This window comes from Triticum dicoccoides, chromosome 2B (assembly GCF_002162155.2).
Source record: "Triticum dicoccoides isolate Atlit2015 ecotype Zavitan chromosome 2B, WEW_v2.0, whole genome shotgun sequence".
Taxonomy (NCBI): Eukaryota; Viridiplantae; Streptophyta; class Magnoliopsida; order Poales; family Poaceae; genus Triticum; species Triticum dicoccoides.
Genome location: NC_041383.1, coordinates 3,684,599 through 3,708,707, shown reverse-complemented (window position 1 = coordinate 3,708,707; position 24,109 = coordinate 3,684,599). Strand labels below are relative to the sequence as shown.

At 48.6% G+C, this 24,109-nt stretch overlaps 1 long non-coding RNA gene across 1 annotated transcript; it reads right to left on the bottom strand.

The window, feature by feature from the left end:
• Window positions 1-7,747: 7,747 nt before the first annotated feature.
• LOC119366740 lies at window positions 7,748-18,086 on the bottom strand. Its single transcript, XR_005176095.1, has 3 exons — window positions 18,042-18,086; window positions 17,494-17,551; window positions 7,748-7,811 (listed from the first exon to the last, which is right to left on the bottom strand). It is a non-coding gene; the product is annotated as an uncharacterized LOC119366740 (long non-coding RNA).
• Between the last annotated feature and the right edge of the window lie 6,023 nt (window positions 18,087-24,109).

Sequence of the window (24,109 nt, the reverse complement as noted above, 5' to 3'; positions counted from 1 at the left end):
ACCTGACTGCCCCATCATAACAAATGGAATTAAAACATGCATGATAATTGGGATTTAGCAGTTCCAGCATAAGCACACTTGCCTAAGTTGGGACAGAGACCATAAGCACGCTTGCCTAAGCTGGGACAAAGACCATAAGCACACATGACACATTCAGAAGTACAAGGATCACAATCCTAAAATCCCTTTTTTGGGTTTCATATTGGGATCTTGCAACTACCCAAAAATGGGGGTAGCAGGCAGGACGTGGAATTACCACAGCGATGGTACATACATACATAAAACAAAGCACACACTCTGTAACTCTGTCCTTATTGCTAATCTTCTTCTTACCCAATGGAGCTTCAGATCCCCATAACTAAGCTCGATTTCACACCATAATCTGAAAAACAAAACAAATCTAATATATATGCAAAATTTTGCCATAACACAGTACCTCAGAAGACCGAAAGTCCCTTGCTAATATAAATGTGCCGACCTCCATGGCAGGAACAAAATCAACACAGATGGCCTCAATGAACTGACGCTGAGCAAGCCAACTCGGGGGAGGCAATGAAAAGTCGGGGAGGAGGATGTTGGAAACGCTGGCCGTAACTTACGCCAGCCCATATGGGCGATGGCTGGTTCCAGCCTCCCCGCCTGCTGCTGACAAACCCCGACGGGAGAGCTCCGCCAACCTGCTCTCCGTACCACCCTTTCTCCTTCCTCCCTCTGATCCCTGGTAGCTGGTCACGCTTCATGGCTGGGACGCGGGTCCACTGCTCGTCAACACGGGATCCATGCCCTAGCACCCCCCGGTAGGTGAGAGGGAGTAAGGGCAACATTTCTATGGCTTCTGCTTGAAATGTTGACCTCACTGTTACAGCTTTAAAACCAAAACATGAAACCATAGAAAGACATGAGTAACATCGAAACGATGAATCGATCAAATGTTGATGTGCTGCCTTTTCTGAATCAAACACGTGCCTCGTAGGACAAGGACATACCTGTGTATTGATCTTGCCAGGCTTACGGTTTTTAGCGTTGCTGCTTGTCCGGCGACTTGCTGTTCATATCTTGTGTTTGGATGCCTAGTAGAGACATCAACATCATCACTACAGCAAGTTCGGACACAAAAGAGAAGCCATCAGTTGGTGTGGCAAGATTTCTATGAAGAAGAAGAAAACAAGATTAGATCAAGAAACAACTATCAGTTGGCGTGGCAAGATTTCTATCAAAAAGAAGAAAAAATATTAGATCAAGAAACAGCACGCATGCTCTTACATATAAGGCGGATCAACGAGTGCTAGGCGGCAGGCACATGCATGGCTGGCAAACCATGATCGGTCTAAGGGCCACCACGCACAGCTGCGCCGGGCATGTCGACTGGTCTTAACTCGCTCCGCATCTCTTGCGCGGCAGCGTGGTGCTAGCCGGACAACACATCGGCATGGGCATGGCACAACCCTGAGCTGCCGGTGGATGTACATGACGCTGCTTAGATCGACCGTCGCCATCTACAACATGGAGATTGAGGAGAGGGAAGGAGGAGGAAGGTGTGGGGCGGGGCGGGGCCGGGCTGGTCGAGATCAAGGGGGCGTCCATTTATAGAGGAGAGGAGAGGAGAGGGGGGTCGTGGGCAGCGATGAGATGACCGAGCCGGGGACGCGGGGAGGCGTCGGATGGGAGTGTGATCCGCGTGAGGCGTGTGGATTGGATCGCATGCGGATGGAGCGGGGGAGGAAGGGAGGGAGGCGGCGCGTGGATGCATGGGGTAGTTAAATGCGGCATGGATTGAAGGTTTCCAGGAGGAGGAAGCATGCGTCGGTTTGGGAAGAGGATAGAATTAATGGGTGCCTAGTTTCAAGGAGGAAGACGAGGGAATCAAGGGAGGCTCTCTTGAAGGAAGGAAGGAAAGAGGTGTATTCATCCAGCCCTGGAAAACGCTAGCTGCATGCAGTAATTATTCCTTTAATTTCCTTCCTTGTCGCCAGATTGACGCACACGCGTGATGGATTCCCTCTCTGACTCTCTCTATGGTATCGTATGGTATGTACTGCACAAACGATTTAGTCCCAGCGCTCCAAGAAATTACGCCGGCCACGTAAAGTTAGCCCGGCACTTTCCATGCGTGTATGCAGTAACTTCTTCCCATTTGCTCGTGTCAGTTTTTATTTTTTTAGGGAATTTGCTCGTGTCTGTATCTTGATTTTTAAGGTTTTTTCTGTTCACAATTTGATTTTCTCATGTAAGATAAGACACCAGGTTTGCAAGTGCATTCCTTGCATAAAAACACCAGCTCCAATCCAATTACCAGGTTGGCAAGTTTCAAAGTCCCTGCATTGAACATTTTTTCATAACTTGTTAGATTATAATTGAAAAAACCCAGAGAACACTGATTCATTCTTGACACCGACAAACTCGGTACTCTCCTCTCCTAGGGCAATGAAAATTATCTTGTTCTACCATACAAAACACCGACAAACAGCTCAGGAATTCCTTGATGCAATGAATAATATGATCAACTTAACTCTTGATGCAGTTAACCCAGAAAGAAAATTCCCATAACGATGCACATCATTTCACATCCCAACCTTCACAATGAAGATGTTACTTCCACCAGATTTGATCAAACAGGAACACGCATGCATGTGTGTGCGCGCACACAGCGCAGTGCAATACATCTTCACCAAAACAAAGTTAAATATCTATGTCATCAACTACTTCTCAGATGAGGTGATAAAAACCATCTCGAGTCCACTACACATCCCAGGAAGCACAGGTACTTCGCGTCCTTCCATCACAAACATTACAACATGACAGAGCCAAACTACTACATACATGGCTTAATTCTGAAACCTAACCCATCAATGGAGAAAGCTCGAGGACGACGCCGCCATCCAGTGCATCTTTATCAGCGGAGAAAGCCTGAGGACGACTGCACCATCCAGTGCATCTTCATCAGCGGAGAGAGCAAGAGGACAACGACGCCATCCAGTGCATCTTCATCAGCGAAGAAAGCACGAGGACGACGGCGCCATCCTGTGCATCTTCAAGCCCAAACTGCGTCAACTTCTGCAGCACCGCTTGGCAAGAGAAAATGACCGGTGTCGTTCGCGATGGAGATTTTCCATCATGTGCGGTAGATTTGACGGACGAAAGGAGTATCTTCCTGAGGAATGCAATCTGGGTGGACATAAAAAGATCAGTCTAGTGCAGAGGCAAAGAGGAATGTCAGATTTCTCAACAGTAAGCCACACAACAATTCTCTTGTGTCAAAGGGAATTTACAGGAATTAACAAGACAACATCTTCCCCTAAAAACAATGCATACTTATTCACCAGCCTAGGAATGCAAAGTGCTCGTTCCAGCTCCACATAATGAAAGCTAAGTGTTGGACCTGATCAAGACAAGACAAAATTGCCATAGATAGGCTCACTTGTGTGACCAGCAGAAGAATTTTCGCTACAAGATCTCATCTTGGCTTGTCAAATCTCATACTAAACAAATTGTTGTACACTAGTGAAAACAAGCAACATCTCCGGGTAATTGACGACCGGGACATGCAGGACATGAGAGAGAGAGAGAGAGAGCAAAGAGAGATACCTTGACGATCTCCATGGCGTCGGCAGCGGGGTCGAAGCAGCTGCTGCGTCCATGGAAGAGGCGGCACACAGTGGTCTACACCTGAGGACACCAACATTATCAAGTTAGTATGTGTCGTTAGTATCAACCTGAAGATAAATCTGCTGCAGAGTTTTCAGTTTTCTGAAGAAAGAAGGAACTAAAAGTTTCAGATTTCTGCAGTTTAGTCGTCTCTGAACATAAATTGCAGCAAGCAAGCAAGGAAATATGGATGGGCATGAGAGGGAGTAAGGGCCACTGATGATGAATGCTGAACTAGGATGAGCAGAGCCTGCACTCACCAACCACATAGAAGGCAGTGACAGAATCCCTTCTCCTGGCACGAGCTTCGGATCAGCGGTGGCACTTGTTCTTGCCTAATGAGGATCCTCCATGGACAAGGGAAGGTGTCATCAGACCACCGTAGTCCAATTAGTGCTATGCGGCCTGCACAAGGATCACACGAGAGATGCATGGTGAATGCTACGGAAAAACAAGACAAGTGTTTGCTCAATACGGAAAAACAAGACAAGCGTTTGCTCCATCGTGGGAGCAGCGGCTACCCGGGAATAAGCAGACCCGGAGGAGCGAAGCGGCGGTCTTCTAGGTCAAATCGAAACCACCACACAAGCACTTGACAAAGCAGCATCACAAGCTGCCAGAATGCAACATCACAAGCACTTGAGTTACAGTCAAGACCGTCGACAAAAGGGAACGTCAGGCCATAGTAAGGTTGCTGCGATGGTGATTCGATAAAACATCACATACTTTTCTGTACACAGGGCTCCTCTTTTCGTCCTTGAGGGAGTTCCTCTCCTCCACCAAATCCGTCATCTCCTCTTTCAAAACATTGTTATCAGCGGGATGGAGTGCTCCTTCCCCGAGGCGGGCGTCTGGAACGGCGGTTCATATCATGTCCTTGATGTCCTGCACTCCACCTTGGTCATCATTGAGGGTGTCTGTTGGGCAAACATCAACGTCAAAGTAGAGAAATGGAGTCACACCAAGGGACATGGCAGCATTTAATAAATGGAAATACATAACTAGTACTCCCTTTGTAAAGAAATATAAGAGCGTTTACATCACCGCTTTAGTGATCTAGACGCACTTATCTTTGTTTACAGAGGGAGTATATGTGATAGTGTTACCATTGCAAGAGAGAGAAATTGCAATCTTACGCAGTTTGAATATCATGTTTATCTTACTATTACAAGTGTGTGTTTATTATAAACGACATGGCAGGCAGCTCAGGTCTGCACCTGTCATCATTTTGCCCATACATATACATACATACAGCAAGAGAGGCAAAACTTAGCAGATTGGAAGGCTTGTTGTACAGGGGCATGATCACAAACGAAATAGTAGAGTAGTATTTCAGGATGGTGCTATATATTCTATAGCAAACAAAGTTGTACGCTCCATAGAAAGTGATGTAATAATACCAGACATAATTGCCATAGAAAGGCTAGCATGTGGGAATCTCTACAAGAGCTCATGGTGTCTTGTCAAATCCCATACTGGGCACACACACACAAATTATTGCACTAGCGAAAACAAGCAGCATCTATGGGTACGTAATTGATGGCCGGGACACACACGGCATAAGAGATACCTTAAGGAGCTCCATGGCGTGTACGCCCATGGAAGAGGCGGCACACAACAGTCTGTGCCTGAGGACACCAACATTGTCAAGTTAGTATGCTTGGTTAGTATCATCAACCTGAAGATAAATCTGCTGCAGAGTTTTCAGTTTCCTGAAGAAGGAAGCAACTAAAAGTTTTAGATTTCTGCAGTTTTGTCTATCTGTGAAGATAAGTTGCAGCAAGCAAGCAAGCAAGAAAAATATGGAGTATCAAGTTTCCTAGTGCTCCCTCAAATTGTAAGATTTGCTATGCATGCTCGTGTCAGTATTTTATTTTAGTTTTTGAAGGAATTTGCTCATGTGAAGATTTCGGTATGAGATACATGGAGCTTTTTCAGAGTTGTTTTTTTCTTTCTGTAATACATGTGAAGACTTGGGTATGAAAAATGGAGCTTTTTTCATAGTGAAAAGTGATCTTTTTGGTGTCGTTTTGTTGTTGCTCTAATCGGCATGTATCTCATACTGGAAGACTTTGGTAATTGATGGTCGAGACATGAGAGAGAGAGCAGACTGAGTTACCTTGACGGTCTCCATGGCGTTCGCAGGGGCAGCAGGGTCTCGGAACAGCAACATTACCAAGTTAGTATCAACCTGAAGAATAATCTGCAGAGTTGTCAGTTTTTCTGAAGAAGGAAGTAAAAGTATGAGATTTTTGCAGTTCTGTCTAGCTCCGTCCGAATACAAGTTACAGCAGCAAGCAAACACAGATAGATGGGCGTTGACAAGCTCACCGTGATTATTTTGCAGCCAGTGCCGAACAACACCGTGCTTCGTTGCTCGAAGGGAGACACACACGATGAGCCCCTTGTCCTCTGCATTTACCGGGGATGATGCAGTACCAAATCAATCATGCTGCTGCACAAGGACATGATAAATAGCAAATCTTGAGTCAAATGGAAAATCTTGAGCTCCAATCATAATGAGAGAAAAGAGGAAATCATGCCTCTTCATCAGCGGAGAGAGCCCGAGGACTACGACGCCATCCAGTGCATCTTCATCAGCGAAGAAAGCACGAGGACGACGGTGCCATCCTGTGCATCTTCAAGGCCAAACCGCGTCAACTTCTGCAGCACCGCTTGGCAAGAGAAAATGACCGGTGTCGTGCGCGATGGAGACTTTCCATCATGTCCGGTAGGTTTGACGGACGAGAGGAGTATCTTCCTGAGGAATGCAATCTGGGTGGACATAAAAAGATCAGTCTAGTGCAGAGGCAAAGAGGAATGTCAGATTTCTCAACAGTAAGCCACACAACAATTCTCTCGTGTCAAAGGGAATTTACAGGAATTAACAAGACAACATCTTGCCGTAAAAACAATGCATACTTATTCACCAGCCAAGGAATGCAAAGTGCTCGTTCCAGTTCCACACAATGAAAGTTAAGTGTTGGACCTGATCAAGACAAGACAAAATTGCCATAGATAGGCTCACTTGTGTTACCAGCAGAAGAATTTTCGCTACAAGATCTGATCTTGGCTTGTCAAATCTAATACTAGACAAATTGTTGTACACTAGTGAAAACAAGCAACATCTCCGGGTAATTGACGACCGGGACACGCAGGACATGAGAGAGAGAGAGCAAAGAGAGATACCTTGACGATCTCCATGGCGTCGGCAGCGGGGTCGGAGCAGCTGTTGCGTCCATGGAAGAGGCAACACACAGTGGTCTACGCCTGAGGACACCAACATTATCAAGTTAGTATGTGTCGTTAGTATCAACCTGAAGATAAATCTGCTGCAGAGTTTTCAGTTTTCTGAAGAAAGAAGGAACTAAAAGTTTCAGGTTTTTGCAGTTTAGTCGTCTCTGAACATAAATTGCAGCAAGCAAGCAAGCAAATATGGATGGCCATGAGAGGGAGTAAGGGCCACTGATGATGAATGCTGAACTAGGATGAGCAGAGCCTGCACTCACCACCCACATAGAAGGGAATGACAGAATCCCTTCCCCTGGCACGAGCTTCGGATCAGCGGTGGCACTTGTTCTTGCCTAATGAGGATCCTCCATGGACAAGGGAAGGTGTCATCAGACCACCTTAGTCCAATTAGTGCTATATGGCCTGCACAAGGATCACACGAGACATGCATGGTGAATGCTACAGGAAAACAAGACAAGCGTTTGCTCAATACAGAAAAACAAGACAAGCGTTTGCTCCATCGTGGGCGTAGCGGCGACCCGGGAATAAGCAGACCCGGAGGAGCGAAGCGGCCGTCTTCTAGGTCAAATCGAAACCACCACACAAGCACTTGACAAAGAAGCATCACAACCTGCCAGAATGCAACATCACAAGCACTTGAGTTACAGTCAAGACCGTCGACAAAAGGGAACGTCAGGCCATAGTAAGGTTGCTGCGATGATGATTCGATAAAACATCACATACTTTTCTGTACACAGGGCTCCTCTTTTCGTCCTTGAGGGAGTTCCTCTCCTCCACCAAATCCGCCATCTCCTCTTTCAAAACATTGTTATCAGCGGGATGGAGTGCTCCTTCCCCGAGGCGGGCGTCTAGAACGGCGGTTCGTATCATGTCCTCGATGTCCTGCACTCCACCTTGGTCATCATTGAGGGTGTCTGTTGGGCAAACATCAACGTCAAAGCAGAGAAATGGAGTCACACCAAGGGACATGGCAGCATTTAAGAAATGGAAATACATAAGTAGTACTCCCTCTGTAAAGAAATATAAGAGCATTTACATCACCGCTTTTGTGATCTAGACGCACTTATATTTGTTTACAGAGGGAGTATATGTGATAGTGTTACCAGTGCAAGAGAGACAAATTGCAATCTTACGCAATTTGAATATCATGTTTATCTTACTATTACAAGTGTGTGTTTATTATAAACGACATGGCAGGCAGCTCAGGTCTGCACCTGTCATCATTTTGCAGATTGGAAGGCTTGTTGTACAGGGGCATGATCACAAACGAAATAGTAGAGTAGTATTTCTGGATGGTGCTATATATTCTGTAGCAAACAAAGTTGTACGCTCCATACAAAGTGATGTAATAATACCAGACATAATTGCCATCGAATGGCTAGCATGTGGGAATCGCTACAAGAGCTCATGTTGTCTTGTCAAATCTCATACTGGGCACACACACACAAATTGTTGCACTAGTGAAAACAAGCAGCATCTATGGGTACGTAATTGATGGCCGGGACACACACGGTGTCGGTGTCAAAATCGGCGGATCTCGGGTAGGGGGTCCTGAACTGTGCGTCTAGGCGGATGGTAACAGGAGATGAGGGACACGATGTTTTTACCCAGGTTCGGGCCCTCTTGATGGAGGTAAAACCCTACGTCCTGCTTGATTAATATTGATGATGTGGGTTGCAAGAGTAGATCTACCACGAGATCAAGGAGGCTAAACCCTAGAAGCTAGCCTATGGTATGATTGTTGTTCGTCCTATGGACTAAAGCCATCCGGTTTATATAGACACCGGAGAGGGCTAGGGTTACACACAGTCGGTTACAATGGTAGGAGATCTACATATCCATATCGCCAAGCTTGCCTTCCACGCCAAGGAAAGTCCCATCCGGACACGGGACAAAGTCTTCAATCTTGTATCTTCATAGTCTTGGAGTCCGGCCGATGATGGTAGTTCGGCTATCCGGACACCCCCTAGTCCGGGACTCCCTCAGTAGCCCCTGAACCAGGCTTCAATGACGACGAGTCCGGCGCGCATATTATCTTCGGCATTGCAAGACGGGTTCCTCCTCCGAATAATTTATAGAAGATTGTGAACACCAGGATAGTGTCCGGCTCTGCAAAAATAAATTCCACATACCACCGTAGAGAGAATAATATTACACAAGATCAATCTGCTGACCTATTCTGTGGCGTAACGTCACACCACTTCCAAGCCTTTACTCGAATTGTTTTTATTGTTCCACCTCAGCGCGCTTAGCGAGGCGGTTTCCTTGGCACGTCCGTCGAAGCAGAGATCGTGTTCCCCTTATTCCGGGATTCCCATCAATACGGACGTGGGTAACCCAACCGCGCCATTGATTGTGACGCTTGGGAGATAAGCGAGTTTTACCAGGCTGGTTGGGACGCGTGTTTCTGTCCGCCCATATAAGGGGATAAAGATCCAACCTTTTTACCTGCGCCTTCTTCCTCCTTGGCTTATCCATCTCTGCAAACTCGAGCTCTAGCGGCCAAGCCCGCACATCTCACCTCAACCTTCTCCAAATATGTCCGGAGCGGGAGGCAAGTGGACGGCCTCCTCCATCACGGAGGGGCATATCCAGAAGCTGCGCAGCGCCGGATACTTGTCCAGTGACATCGCGCATCGGCTCCCCGACGAGGGAGAGCACATCCCCACCCCCAGGCCCCATGAGAGGGTAGTATTCCTTCCCCATTTCCTCCGCGGACTGGGCTTCCCACTTCATCCCTTCGTCTGGGGGCTCATGTTCTACTACGGCCTAGATTTCCATGATCTGGCCCCGAATTTTATTCTCAACATCTCGGCGTTTATCATCGTGTGCGAGGCCTTCCTCTGCATGCAGCCCCACTTCGGCTTGTGGCTCAAGACCTTCAGTTTCAAGCCGAAGGTTGTGAAGGGCAGCCAAGCGGAGTGTGGAGGAGCCATGGTGGGCAGGATGTCCCAGGTTACGTGGCTGGAGGGCACCTTTGTGGAAACCATCAAGGGGTGGCAATCGGGGTGGTTCTATATCACCGAGCCGCATGATCCCAAATGGGCAGCGGCCCCCGAATTCAGATCCGGCATCCCCACATGGCTCACCTCCTGGAAAGAGAGCGGCCGGATTTGGGGCGATTCGGAGGAGCTGACCGGACTCCAAGCCTGCGTCCAAAAGCTGGTGGACAAGAAGCTCAAGCTTGTCAACGTAGTCCAGGTCATGCTCATCCGCTAGATTCTCCCGTGCCAATGATGGGGCTTCAATATGTGGGAGTTTGATCCGGCGCAGCACCAGACTTTGAATGGGCTCTTCGACACTATGTGCGAAGAGGTCTGGAAGGTGCTGTTCAAGGGCACCGAGGCTCCCGCATCCGCTACCGAAGATCGTGGATTCAGCTCGCAGCGTCTAGTTGACGAGGTAAGTGATATTGTCCTTTACGGGACGCTTGTTATTCATAGTTTGACTCTATGGGGGATCTAAACTCCCTTTCCTTTGACAGGACTGGCTGAAGAAGGCCGCACAGGCTATCTGTCCGGCCCCATTGCCAGAGGACCCAGCTGACGCCCGCCTAACGGGGCTGCTGGCTCCGGCACGCCACGTGGTGCTGGAGAAGAAGGCCAAGAAGAAGGCCACGGGGACTCAGAAGAGTTCCCGTTTTCAGGTGCTATCGGATGATGAATCCGAGGCCGACTCCTCCCACCAAGGTGAGGAGGAGAAGAAGAAAGCCTCTCCCCCAACGGGGGGAGGGAAGAAAAGGAAGGCCTCCCCAACAAGGGAGGCCGAAGGGTCCAAGAGGGGAAAAACTCTTCCCCCGGACTGTTCCGCCAATGCCAGTGACGACGACGAGGACTGGCCTCTAAGGGCCAAGCCTCTGGCGAGATCGTAAGTATCCGGACTCCCGAACAACTTCAAGGTTTTCGTTTTCCGCCACATTATGTCTTTCTAATGCTGCATACAACCCTGTAGTCCGCCTAAGGATGATCTCCCCACTTTGTCGAGCGGGTCCTTAGGGGCGTCGGATATGGATTCTCTTCCGACTGCCTCCACCCCCCGTGATGCGGACGATGCCGAGGCGGGATCCTAGGAAGGGACCCACCAGGAGGAGAGGGCCCCGGAGGTGTCGCAGGACAACCTCCCGGACTTTGCACCGGACTCAGCCCCGGAACCCATAGTGGCTCCGGAGTCCGGCGGGCGACCCCTTCGTAAGAAGGGCAAGACCGCGACGCCGGCTGCCTCCGTCCAACCGAAGGTGACGGATAATTTGCTAGAGGCGCTCAATAGCGCGTCTATTGAAGATGAACACCGCACTGTTATGAGTGCGGTGATGCAGAAAGTTCAGCTCGCCAAGAACGGGCTGACCGAAGCCTACAACAGCCTTCTAACAAGCTTTGAGGTAAGAATTTCAATATGTAAAAAATGGTACCGCATAGACAGTAGCCCCTGATGCTCGGTTCGGTGTTCGGAAAGAAAAGCCAGACTGAGGATCCGATAAGATATACGCAGGAGTTACTAATATGTCAATATGGGATTGCAGGTTGCACTGCTGACCTCTGCCGCATTGAGTGCGGGGGTCGATACTTTGAAGAAGGACCTCGAGCGGTCCGAGAACGAGCTCGGCCGTGCCAAGAAGCAACTCGAGGTCAAGGAAGGTGAGTAACACCATATTAAAATTGCACCTTACAGAAAAGGATTTTGGTTGCAAAAAGAATAACGAGGATAACGTGGGTATTGCAGGGGCCACTAACGAGGGGGCGACCCTGAAGGAGGCGGTGGCCGCGGCCGAACGCAATGCGGCTGCGGGGCGCACCGAGCGAGAGAAACAGGAGGTGCGGGTGGCGGCGGTACAGCAATAGCTCCAGGATCTCGTGAAGAAACACGAGAGCCTGGAGCGTGACTCGAAGACTCGAGAGTCTGAGCTTGCAATGGCTCTTGAGAGTGCCAAAGCCGCTAAGGCCGAAGCCTACAAGGCCCTCCAGGAGATAGAGGCGGTGAAGAAAATAGCAGCGGGTAAGGCATTTTTCATGCAAAGTAAGCATGTGAGTGTTAATTACCTGTCGCTTACCCGAATTCGGAGCTCTCCAGGAGCGTTCACAGATCTTCCCCGCAGCGTGTCCGATGCTGCCGCATTCTACCGGGCCGAGGAGGGGAGCTCAACGGAGAAGTTCTTCTGGTCTCAGTATGCTGAGGCCGGACATCCGGTGCCCCTTAGCGACCAGCTGAAGCAGCTGGTCGAGCTCCACAAGGCGGCCGAACAGGCCATGAAGGGCCTCATAGTTTGGCTGTGGCCTAAGGAGGCTATGCCTGGGAGCTACTTCGGCCTGGTGCGGCGGCTGGTGGACGCGTGCCCGTGGGTTGAAGTTATCAAGCACTCCGCCTGTATCGAGGGTGCGCGTCGGGCCCTTGCCCGCGCAAAGGTGCACTGGGGCAAGATGGATGCCCAGAAGCTTGTGACGGACCACCCACCAGAGGGCAAGGAGCATCGCACGCCCGAGATGTATTATAGGAGTGTTCTGAAGGGCGCCCGCATTATTGCGGGTGAGTGCTCCAAAGAAGAAGTTTTTGAGTAGACTCGCGTTTTGTTATCCTGTGCGCTGAAAACTAAGTTCATATGCACGAAGCAACACTTGTTAATTTAAAATATTACCTTCTGTGCAGCTGTTTATCAAATCTGAGAGATGGCAAGTCGTCGGCTTCAGCCCCCATGCCACGAGTGCTGGGGTGTTTGGGATAAATTTGGGCACACTTGTTCCCATATTTGGGTCCATCGAGGGAGGCGCTCAACACAACGAACAAGGCAACCGGACTTATAATGCTTGAACACTCTCACTTAGCCATAGAATTCTATAATTTTAAATTTCGGCGAAGCCCCTAGTTTTTGGAAGGCCGAATTTGGGGCGCTATCCACGCCTTGGCTGGACAGAATCCGGCTCCTCGCTCGAAGCGGCATAAGTCTTTAGGGACTCGCAAAGAACCTCTCGAACAGCGACCAGCTCTCGCCTCATCATGACGGTCAGTTTTAGCTTTCTCCACTGAGGCGTTAACCCAGCTCAACTGGGGCGCAATCGCAGTGGTTCTCCCAGTGCTACCTTAGCCAATAAAACGGAACGTAAGGTACCAAAACATGGGAGCCGGGCATACCCAACTGTTGACCCAAGAACATGATTCGGAGCCGATGCATATAATGCTATAAGTTCGGGGTGCCGCACTTGTGAAAGTGTTCGGACTTAGCACACCATAACGCGGGAAACATAAGCCCCTGGTGTATTTAGTCGTACCAAAACGTACGGATGCAACATGTCATAGATGAACATATGTGTAAGAAAGAAATGCAATTGGAAGCAAAAATGTGCTGCATCGCTTTATTCAATAAAAACTGCTGTAAGTGCAGGACGATACAAGTGGTGCGGTAAGCAAGGGATGAGACTGTTTAACATGTCCCCCTCCAGGGGTAGGCTACAGTATAATGCATAAAGTAGATTTAATGCTCATAATGGAGACCACCTGGATTTTCGTCGTAGCCTTTCTCCTTCCCTAGCTGTTGCATCGTGGGTTCGGCATGTCTGCTGCCGGACAGGGCCTCTGACAAACGGAGTCCTGTAGGTAAAAAATAAAAGGAAAAGAAAAAGAAACGACACACTTAAGAGCCCCTGGTGCCGTTGAGCCGCAGTCTGGGCTTATCGTGGTCGAGCCCCTTGCCCCATGCCCATGGTATCTTCAGAGCGTAATGGAGTACGCGAAGGGTCTGTCTTAATGTTTTACAGGGGCTGGGGTTGGGGCCGCACTTCTACGCGTGCTCGGAACGTGCCAGGTGGTCGTGTTGTAGGTTACTCCGGGCACGCTTAGCTGTGTCCGTCCGCTTGGCAGCTGGACTCGAGAATTGCCTTGAAAGGCTGCTTTGTACTTCTGTCGCGAGAGCCACTGTATGTTCCTCCGTTCGGAGGGAGCGTTCAGTGTTTCCGTTGACCGTGATGACTCCTCTAGGGCCTAGCATCTTGAGATTTAGGTATGAGTAGTGCGGCACCGCGTTGAACTTTGCGAACGCGGTACGTCCGAGCAAGGCATGATAGCCGCTGCGGAACGGGACTATGTCGAAGATTAACTCCTCGCTTCAGAAGTTATCCGGGGATCCGAAGACCACTTCCAGTGTAACTGAGCCTGTACAATTGGCTTCTACACCTGGTATGACGCCTTTAAAGGTCGTCTTGGTAGGTTTAATCCTTGAGGGGTCTATGCCCATTTTGCGCACCGTGTCCTGATAAAGCAGGTTTAGGCTGCTGCCGCCGTCCATCAGGACTCTGGTGAGATGAAATCCATCGACGAATGGGTCTAGAACCAATGTGGCGAACCCACCATGGCGAATGCTGGTGGGGTGGTCCCTTCGGTCAAAGGTGATCGGGCAAGAGGACCATGGATTGAACTTCGGGGCAACTGACTCCATCGCGTATACATCCCTGAGTGCACGGTTCCGCTCCCTTTTGGGTATGTGCGTGGCATATATCATGTTCACCGTCCGCACCTGTGGGGGGAAACCCTTCTGTCCTCTATTTTTCGGCGGTCGGGTCTCTTCCTCGTCGTCGCTATGTAGCCCCTTGTCGTTGTTTTCGGCAATTAACTTGCCTGCCTGCTTGAACACCCAACAGTCCCTATTGGTGTGGTTAGCTGGCTTTTCAAGGGTGCCATGTATCTGGCACAAGCGGTCGAGAATTCGGTCCAAATTGGATGGACCCTGAGTTGTTCTTTTGAATGGCTTTTTCCGTTGACCGGGTTTAGAGCATCTGAATCCGGCATTGACTTCCGTATCCTCGCTGTTATCGCCATTAATGCGGCATTTGTTTTTGTTGCGACGCGACCTGCCACTACGGTCCTTGATATCTGGACTGCCAGAATTTTTGTTGAGGTTGTTGCTGCGTGCTAGCCAGCTGTCCTCACCCGCACAGAAGCGGGTCATGAGTGATGTAAGGGCTGCCATGGATTTCGGCTTTTCCTGTCCCAGGTGCCGGCCAAGCCACTCGTCGCGGATGTTATGCTTGAAGGCCGCGAGGGCCTCGGCATCCGGACAGTCAACGATTTGGTTTTTCTTGGTTAAGAACCGTGTCCAGAATTGTTTGGCCGATTCGTCTGGCTGTTGAATTATGTGGCTTAGGTCATCTGCATCTGGTGGTCGCACGTACGTGCCTTGGAAGTTATCAAGGAATGCGGCTTCCAGGTCCTCCCAACTCCCGATTGACTCTGCTGGCAAGCTGTTAAGCCAGTGCCGGGCTGGTCCTTTAAGTTTGAGTGGGAGATATTTGATGGCATGGAGATCGTCTCCGTGGGCCATGTGGATGTGGAGGAGATAGTCCTCGATCCAGACCGCGGGGTCTGTTGTGCCATCATAAGATTCAATATTGACGGGTTTAAACCCTTCTGGGATTTGATGATCCATTACCTCATCTGTGAAGCACAGTGGGTGTGCGGCGCCTCTGTACTGGGCGATATCGCGACGGAGCTCAAAAGAGCTTTGTCTGTTGTGTTCGGCCCGGCCGGACTTACTGTGTCCGAGGTGACGGTGATCGTCATGTATTGTGGGGCGCCCACGTGATCCATAGATCGATCTTGATTGTCTTGCCTTATCCTCCAATATGTCTCGCAGGTCCGGAGTGTTCCCCTATGGCCTTGTGCTTTTCGAACGATGTCGGGGTACGGGTCTAGTGAAGGGCCTTGAGGCCTCTCTGTCACGACCACAGGGTGGTCGATCAGCCGTATTGTCTCCTGGTGAACCGGGATCATATGCCTCCACCTCTAATCGGGGGAGCAGCTTACGTTTGGGGTAGATTTTGGAGGGGCATTCGAGTTCATGCTCTTCGGCCACGAGGACTTCAGTCCATCTGTCGGCTAGCAGATCTTGATCAGCTCTAAGCTGCTGCTACTTTTTCTTGAGGCTGTTAGCCGTGGCCATAAGCCTGCGTTTGAAACGCTCCTGTTCGACGGGATCCTCAGGCACGATGAGTTCGTCGTCGTCGAGGCTTGCCTCGTCTCCGGAGGGAGGCCTATAGTCCACTACCTCTTCTTCGGCCGCTCTCTCATGAGGGCTGGCGTCCCCCTCCTCCTGTGCTGGATCTTGCTGGAGTGGGTTGTCTTCGGCGCTATCCGGTGTATTATTGTCTCCGGTGCCGGAATCCTCATTCTTGCTATGGCGGGATTTAGAGCGGCACCGCTGACGCCGGCGCTTGGGCTGTTTCTTGGAGGGGTCATCCTCCGCTATTCCTTCGATGTTTCCATCCTTTGGGATATCCACCATGTATATGTCGTATGAAGAGGTGGCTTTCCAGTGCCCGGTGGGCGCTGGTTCTTGGTCGTCTCCGGCATCATCGTCCATACCGTCGATATCCTCAAAGTCGTAATCTAGCATGTCGGTTAGATCGTCGACAGTGGCTACCAAGTGGGTGGTGGGTGGGCTCTGAATTTCTCCGTCGTCCGCATCCCAACAGTCCTGGCCGCAGTCCGGCCAGGCCTCTCTTGATAACGAGAGGTACTTTAGCGAACTCAAGATGTCGCCAAAAGGTGAGCGTTGAAAGATGTCCGCCGCGGTGAACTCCATGATCGGCGCCCAATCGGATTCGACTGGAGGGGGCGCGGGAGGTCCGGAGTCCGGCAAGGAGTCCGGCACCTCGGAGTCACGAGCATCATGGGGAACAAGATCGGTGTTCGGCTCTATCGCCGTAGAGGTTGCAGCCCCCGAGGCGGTGTCTAGCCATCCATCCTTGGTCTGCGCAGCCGGCTCCGAGTCGAAGATCGGAGCGGGTTCGAGTGCGGCCTCCAGGGTACTATCCGGCTGCAGAGTGAAATCATGCCCATCGTGACAGTACGGCACGTTCGGCTGTGGCTCGAATCCGTCGAGGCTCAAGTCCCCGCGGATGTCAGCCGTGAAGTTCAAACTTCCAAATCTGACCTGACGGCCAGGGGCGTAGCCTTCGATCTGCTCCAGCTGACCAAGCGAATTGGCCCGCAGTGCGAAGCCGCCGAATACGAAAATCTGTTCGGGGAGGAAGGTCTCACCCTGGACTGCATCGTCGTTGATGATCGAAGAAGCCATCGAGCCTATCGGTGACGACACAGAGGAACTCTCAACGAAAGCACCAATGTCGGTGTCAAAACCGGCGGATCTCGGGTAGGGGGTCCCGAACTGTGCGTCTAGGTGGATGGTAATAGGAGACGAGGGACACGATGTTTTTACCCAGGTTCGGGCCCTCTTGATGGAGGTAAAACCCTACGTCCTGCTTGATTAATATTGATGATGTGGGTTACAAGAGTAGATCTACCACGAGATCAAGGAGGCTCAACCCTAGAAGCTAGCCTATGGTATGATTGTTGTTCGTCCTATGGACTAAAGCCATCCAGTTTATATAGACACGGGAGAGGGCTAGGGTTACACAGAGTCGGTTACAATGGTAGGAGATCTACATATCCGTATCGCCAAGCTTGCCTTCCACGCCAAGGAAAGTCCCATCCGGACACGGGACGAAGTCTTCAATCTTGTATCTTCATAGTCTTGGAGTCCGGCCGATGATGGTAGTTCGGCTATCCGGACACCCCCTAGTCCGAGACTCCCTCACATGGCATAAGAGATACCTTAAGGAGCTCCATGGCGTGGACGCCCATGGAAGAGGCGGCACACAACAGTCTGCGCCTGAGGACACCAACATTGTCAAGTTAGTATGCTTGGTTAGTATCATCAACCTGAAGATAAATCTACTGCAGAGTTTTCAGTTTCCTGAAGAAGGAAGGAACTAAAAGTTTTAGATTTCTGCAGTTTTGTCTGTCTGTGAAGATAAGTTGCAGCAAGCAAGCAAGCAAGCAAAATATGGAGTATCAAGTTTCCTAGTGCTCCCTCAAATTGTAAGATTTGCTATGCATGCTCGTGTCAGTATTTTATTTTAGTTTTTGAAGGAATTTGCTCATGTGAAGATTTCGGTATGAGATACATGGAGCTTTTTCAGAGTTGTTTTTTTTCTTTCTGTAATACCTGTGAAGAATTGGGTATGAAAAGTGGAGCTTTTTTCATAGTGAAAAGTGATCTTTTTGGTGTCGTTTTGTTGTTGCTCTAATCGGCATGTATCTCATACTGGAAGACTTTGGTAATTGATGGTCGGGACATGAGAGAGAGCAGACTGAGTTACCTTGACGGTCTCCATGGCGTCCGCAGCGGCAGCGGGGTCTCGGAATAGAAACATTACCAAGTTAGTATCAACCTGAAGAATAATCTGCAGAGTTGCAAGTCCGAATACAAGTTGCAGCAGCAAGCAAACACGGATAGATGGGCATTGACAAGCTCACCGCGATTATTTTGCAGCCAGTGCCGAACAACGCCGTGCCTCGTTGCTCCAAGGGAGACACACACGATGAGCCCCTTGTCCTCTGCATTTACCGGGGATGATGCAGTACCGAATCAATCATGCTGCTGCACAAGGACATGATAAATAACAAATCTTGAGTCAAATGGAAAATCTTGAGCTCCAATCATAATGAGAGAAAAGAGGAAATCATGCCTTTTCATCAGCGGAGAGAGCCTGAGGACAACGACACCATCCAGTGCATCTTCATCAGCGAAGAAAGCACGAGGACGACGGCGCCGTCCTGTGCATCTTCAAGCCCAAACCGTGTCAACTTCTGCAGCACCGCTTGGCAAGAGAAAATTACCGGTGTCGTGCGCGATGGAGATTTCCCATCATCTCCGGTAGGTTTGACGGATGAAAGGAGTATCTTCCTGAGGAATGCAATCTGGGTGGACATAAAAAGATCAGTCTAGTGCAGAGGAAAAGAGGAATGTCAGATTTCTCAACAGTAAGCCACACAACAATTCTCTTGTGTCAAAGGGAATTTACAGGAATTAACAAGACAACATCTTCCCCTAAAAACAATGCATACTTATTCACCAGCCTAGGAATGCAAAGTGCTCGTTCCAGTTCCACACAATGAAAGTTAAGTGTTGGACCTGATCAAGACAAGACAAAATTGCCATAGATAGGCTCACTTGTGTGACCAGCAGAAGAATTTTCGCTACAAGATCTCATCTTGGCTTGTCAAATCTCATACTAGAAAAATTGTTGCACACTAGTGAAAACAAGCAACATCTCCGGGTAATTGACGACCGGGACACGCAGGACATGAGAGAGAGAGAGCAAAGAGAGATACCTTGACGATCTCCATGGCGTCGGCAGCGGGGTGGGAGCAGCTGCTGCATCCATGGAAGAGGCGGCACACAGTGGTCTATGCCTGAGGACACCAACATTATCAAGTTAGTATGTGTCGTTAGTATCAACTTGAAGATAAATCTGCTGCAGAATTTTCAGTTTTCTGAAGAAACAAGGAACTAAAAGTTTCAGGTTTTTGCAGTTTAGTCGTCTCTGAACATAAATTGCAGCAAGCAAGCAAGCAAATATGGATGGGAATGAGAGGGAGTAAGGGCCACTGATGATGAATGCTGAACTAGGATGAGCAGAGCCTGCACTGTCCACCCACATAGAAGGCAATGACAGAATCCCTTCCCCTGGCACGAGCTTCGGATCAGCGGTGGCACTTGTTCTTGCCTAATGAGGATCCTCCATGGACAAGGGAAGGTGTCATCAGACCACCGTAGTCCAATTAGTGCTATACGGCCTGCACAAGGATCACAAGAGACATGCATGGTGAATGCTACAGAAAAACAAGACAAGCGTTTGCTCAATACAGAAAAACGAGACAAGCGTTTGCTGCATCGTGGGAGCAGCGGCGACCCGGGAATAAGCAGACCCGGAGGAGCGAAGCGGCCGTCTTGTAGGTCAAATCGAAACCACCACACAAGCACTTGACAAAGCAGCATCACAAGCTGCCAGAATGCAACATCACAAGCACTTTAGTTACAGTCAAGACCGTCGAAAAAAGGGAACGTCAGACCATAGTAAGGTTGCTGCGATGGTGATTCGATAAAACATCACATACTTTTCTGTACACAGGGCTCCTCTTTTCGTCCTTGAGGGAGTTCCTCTCCTCCACCAAATCCATCATCTCCTCTTTCAAAATATTGTTATCAGCGGGATGGAGTGCTCCTTCCCCGAGGCGGGCATCTGGAACGGCGGTTCATAACATGTCCTCGATGTCCTGCACTCCACATTGGTCATCATTGAGGGTGTCTGTTGGGGAAACATCAATGTCAAAGCAGAGAAATGGAGTCACACCAAGGGACATGGCAACATTTAAGAAATGGAAATACATAACAAGTACTCCCTCTGTAAAGATATATAAGAGCGTTTACATCACCGCTTTAGTGATCTAGACGCACTTATATTTTTTTACAGAGGGAGTATATGTGATAGTGTTACCAGTGCAAGAGAGAGAAATTGCAATCTTACACAATTTGAATATCATGTTTATCTTACTATTACAAGTGTGTGTTTATTATAAACGACATGGCAGGCAGCTCAGGTCTGCACCTGTCATCATTTTGCCCATACATATACATACATACAACAAGAGAGGCAAAACTTAGCAGATTGGAAGGCTTGTTGTACAGGGGCATGATCACAAACGAAATAGTAGAGTAGTATTTCAGGATGGTGCTATATATTCTGTAGCAAACAAAGTTGTATGCTCCATACAAAGTGATGTAATAATACCAGACATAATTGCCATAGAAAGGCTAGCATGTGGGAATCGCTACAAGAGCTCATGTTGTCTTGTCAAATCTCATACTAGGCACACAAACACAAATTGTTGCACTAGTGAAAAACAAGCAGCATCTATGGGTACGTAATTGATGGCCGGGACACACACGGCATAAGAGATACCTTAAGGAGCTCCATGGTGTGGACGCCCATGAAAGAGGCGGCACACAACAGTCTGCGCCTGAGGAGGCCAACATTGTCAAGTTAGTATGCTTGGTTAGCATCATCAACCTGAAGATAAATCTGCTGCAGAGTTTTCAGTTTCCTGAAGAAGGAAGGAACTAAAAGTTTCAGATTTCTGTAGTTTTGTCTGTCTGTGAAGATAAGTTGCAGCAAGCAAGCAAGCAAGCAAAATATGGAGTATCAAGTTTCCTAGTGCTCCCTCAAATTGTAAGATTTGCTATGCATGCTCGTGTCAGTATTTTATTTTAGTTTTTGAAGGAATTTGCTCATGTGAAGATTTCGGTATGAGATACATGGAGCTTTTTCAGAGTTGTTTTTTTCTAACTGTAATACATGTGAAGACTTGGGTATGAAAAATGGAGCTTTTTCCATAGTGAAAAGTGATCTTTTTGGTGTCGTTTTGTTGTTGCTCTAATCGGCTTGTATCTCATACTGAAAGACTTTGGTAATTGATGGTCGGTACATGAGAGAGAGCAGAATGAGTTACGTTGACGGTCTCCATGGCGTCCGCAGCGGCAGCGGGGTCTCGGAACAGCAACAGTACCAAGTTAGTATCAACCTGAAGAATAATCTGCAGAGTTGTCAGTTTTTCTGAAGAAGGAAGTAAAAGTATGAGATTTTTGCAGTTCTGTCTAGCTCCGTCCGAATACAAGTTGCAGCAGCAAGCAAACACGGATAGATGGGCGTTGACAAACTCACCGTGATTATTTTGCAGCCAGTGCTGAACAACGTCGTGCCTCGTTGCTCGAAGGGAGACACACACGATGAGCCCCTTGTCCTCTGCATTACCCGGGGATGATGCAGTACCGAATCAATCATGCTGCTGCACAAGGACATGATAAATAACAAATCTTGAGTCAAATGGAAAATCTTGAGCTCCAATCATAATGAGAGAAAAGAGGAAATCATGCCTCTTCATCAGCGGAGAGAGCCTGAGGACAACGACGCCATCCAGTGCATCTTCATCAGCGAAGAAAGCACGAGGACGACGACGCCATCCTATGCAACTTCAAGCCCAAACCGCGTCAACTTCTGCAGCACCGCTTGGCAAGAGAAAATGACCGGTGTCGTGCGCGATGGAGATTTTCCATCATGTCCGGTAGGTTTGACGGACGAACGGAGTATCTTCCTGAGGAATGCAATCTAGGTGGACATAAAAAGATCAGTCTAGTGCAGAGGCAAAGAGGAATGTCAGATTTCTCAACACTAAGCCACACAACAATTCTCTTGTGTCAAAGGGAATTTACAGGAATTAACAAGACAACATCTTCCCCTAAAAACAATGCATACTTATTCACCAGCCTAGCAATGCAAAGTGCTCGTTCCAGTTCCACATAATGAAAGTTAAGTGTTGGACCTGATCAAGACAAGACAAAATTGCCATAGTTAGGCTCACTTGTGTGACCAGCAGAAGAATTTTTGCTACAAGATCTCATCTTGGCTTGTCAAATATCATACTAGAAAAATTGTTGCACACTAGTGAAAACAAGCAACATCTCTGGGTAATTGACGACCGGGACACGCAGGACATGAGATAGAGAGAGAGAACAAAGAGAGATACCTTGACGGTCGGCAGCGGGGTCGGAGCAGCTGCTGCGTCCATGGAAGAGGCGGCACACAGTGGTCTATGCTTGAGGACACCAACATTATCAAGTTAGTATGTGTCGTTAGTATCAACTTGAAGATAAATCTGCTGCAGAATTTTCAGTTTTCTGAAGAAACAAGGAACTAAAAGTTTCAGGTTTTTGCAGTTTAGTCGTCTCTGAACATAAATTGCAGCAAGCAAGCAAGCAAATATGGATGGGCATGAGAGGGAGTAAGGGCCACTGATGATGAATGCTGAACTAGTATGAGCAGAGCCTGCACTCACCACCCACATAGAAGGCAATGATAGAATCCCTTCCCCTGGCACGAGCTTCGGATCAGTGGTGGCACTTGTTCTTGCCTAATGAGGATCCTCCATGGACAAGGGAAGGTGTCATCAGACCACCATAGTCCAATTAGTGCTATACGGCCTGCACAAGGATCACACGAGACATGCATGGTGAATGCTACAGAAAAACAAGACAAGCGTTTGCTCCATCGTGGGAGCAGCGGTGACCCGGGAATAAGCAGACCCGGAGGAGCGAAGCGGCGGTCTTCTAGGTCAAATCGAAACCACCACACAAGCACTTGACAAAGCAGCATCACAAGCTGCCAGAATGCAACATCACAAGCACTTGAGTATAGTCAAGACCATCGACAAAAGGGAACGTCGGTCCATAGTAAGGTTGCTGCGATGGTGATTCGATAAAACATCACATACTTTTCTGTACACAGGGCTCCTCTTTTCGTCCTTGAGGGAGTTCCTCTCCTCCACCAAATCCGTCATCTCCTCTTTCAAAACATTGTTATCAGCGGGATGGAGTGCTCCTTCCCCGAGGCGGGCGTCTGGAACGGCGGTTCATATCATGTCCTCGATGTCCTGCACTCCACCTTGGTCATCATTGAGGGTGTCTGTTGGGCAAACATCAACGTCAAAGCAGAGAAATGGAGTCACACCAAGGGACATGGCAGCATTTAAGAAATGGAAATACATAACTAGTACTCCCTCTGTAAAGAAATATAAGAGCGTTTACATCACCGCTTTAGTGATCTGGACACACTTATATTTGTTTACAGAGGGAGTATATGTGATAGTGTTACCAATGCAAGAGAGAGAAATTGCAATTTTACGCAATTTGAATATCATGTTTATCTTACTATTACAAGTGTGTGTTTATTATAAACGACATGGCAGGCAGCTCAGGTCTGCACCTGTCATCATTTTGCCCATACATATACATACATACAGCAAGAGAGGCAAAACTTAGCAGATTGGAAGGCTTGTTGTACAGGGGCATGATCACAAACGAAATAGTAGAGTAGTAATTCAGGATGGTGCTATATATTCTGTAGCAAACAAAGTTGTACGCTCCATACAAAGTGATGTAATAATACCAGACATAATTGCCATAGAAAGGCTAGCATGTGGGAATCGCTACAAGAGCTCATGTTGTCTTGTCAAATCTCACACTGGGCACTCACACACAAATTGTTGCAATAGTGAAAACAAGCAGCATCTATGGGTACGTAATTGATGGCCGGGACACACACGACATAAGAGATACCTTAAGGAGCTCCATGGCGTGGACGCCCATGGAAGAGGCGGCACACAACAGTCTGCGCCTGAGGACACCAACATTGTCAAGTTAGTATGCTTGGTTAGTATCATCAACCTGAAGATAAATCTGCTGCAGAGTTTTAAGTTTCATGAAGAAGGAACTAAAAGTTTCAGATTTCTGCAGTTTTGTCTGTCTGTGAAGATAAGTTGCAGCAAGCAA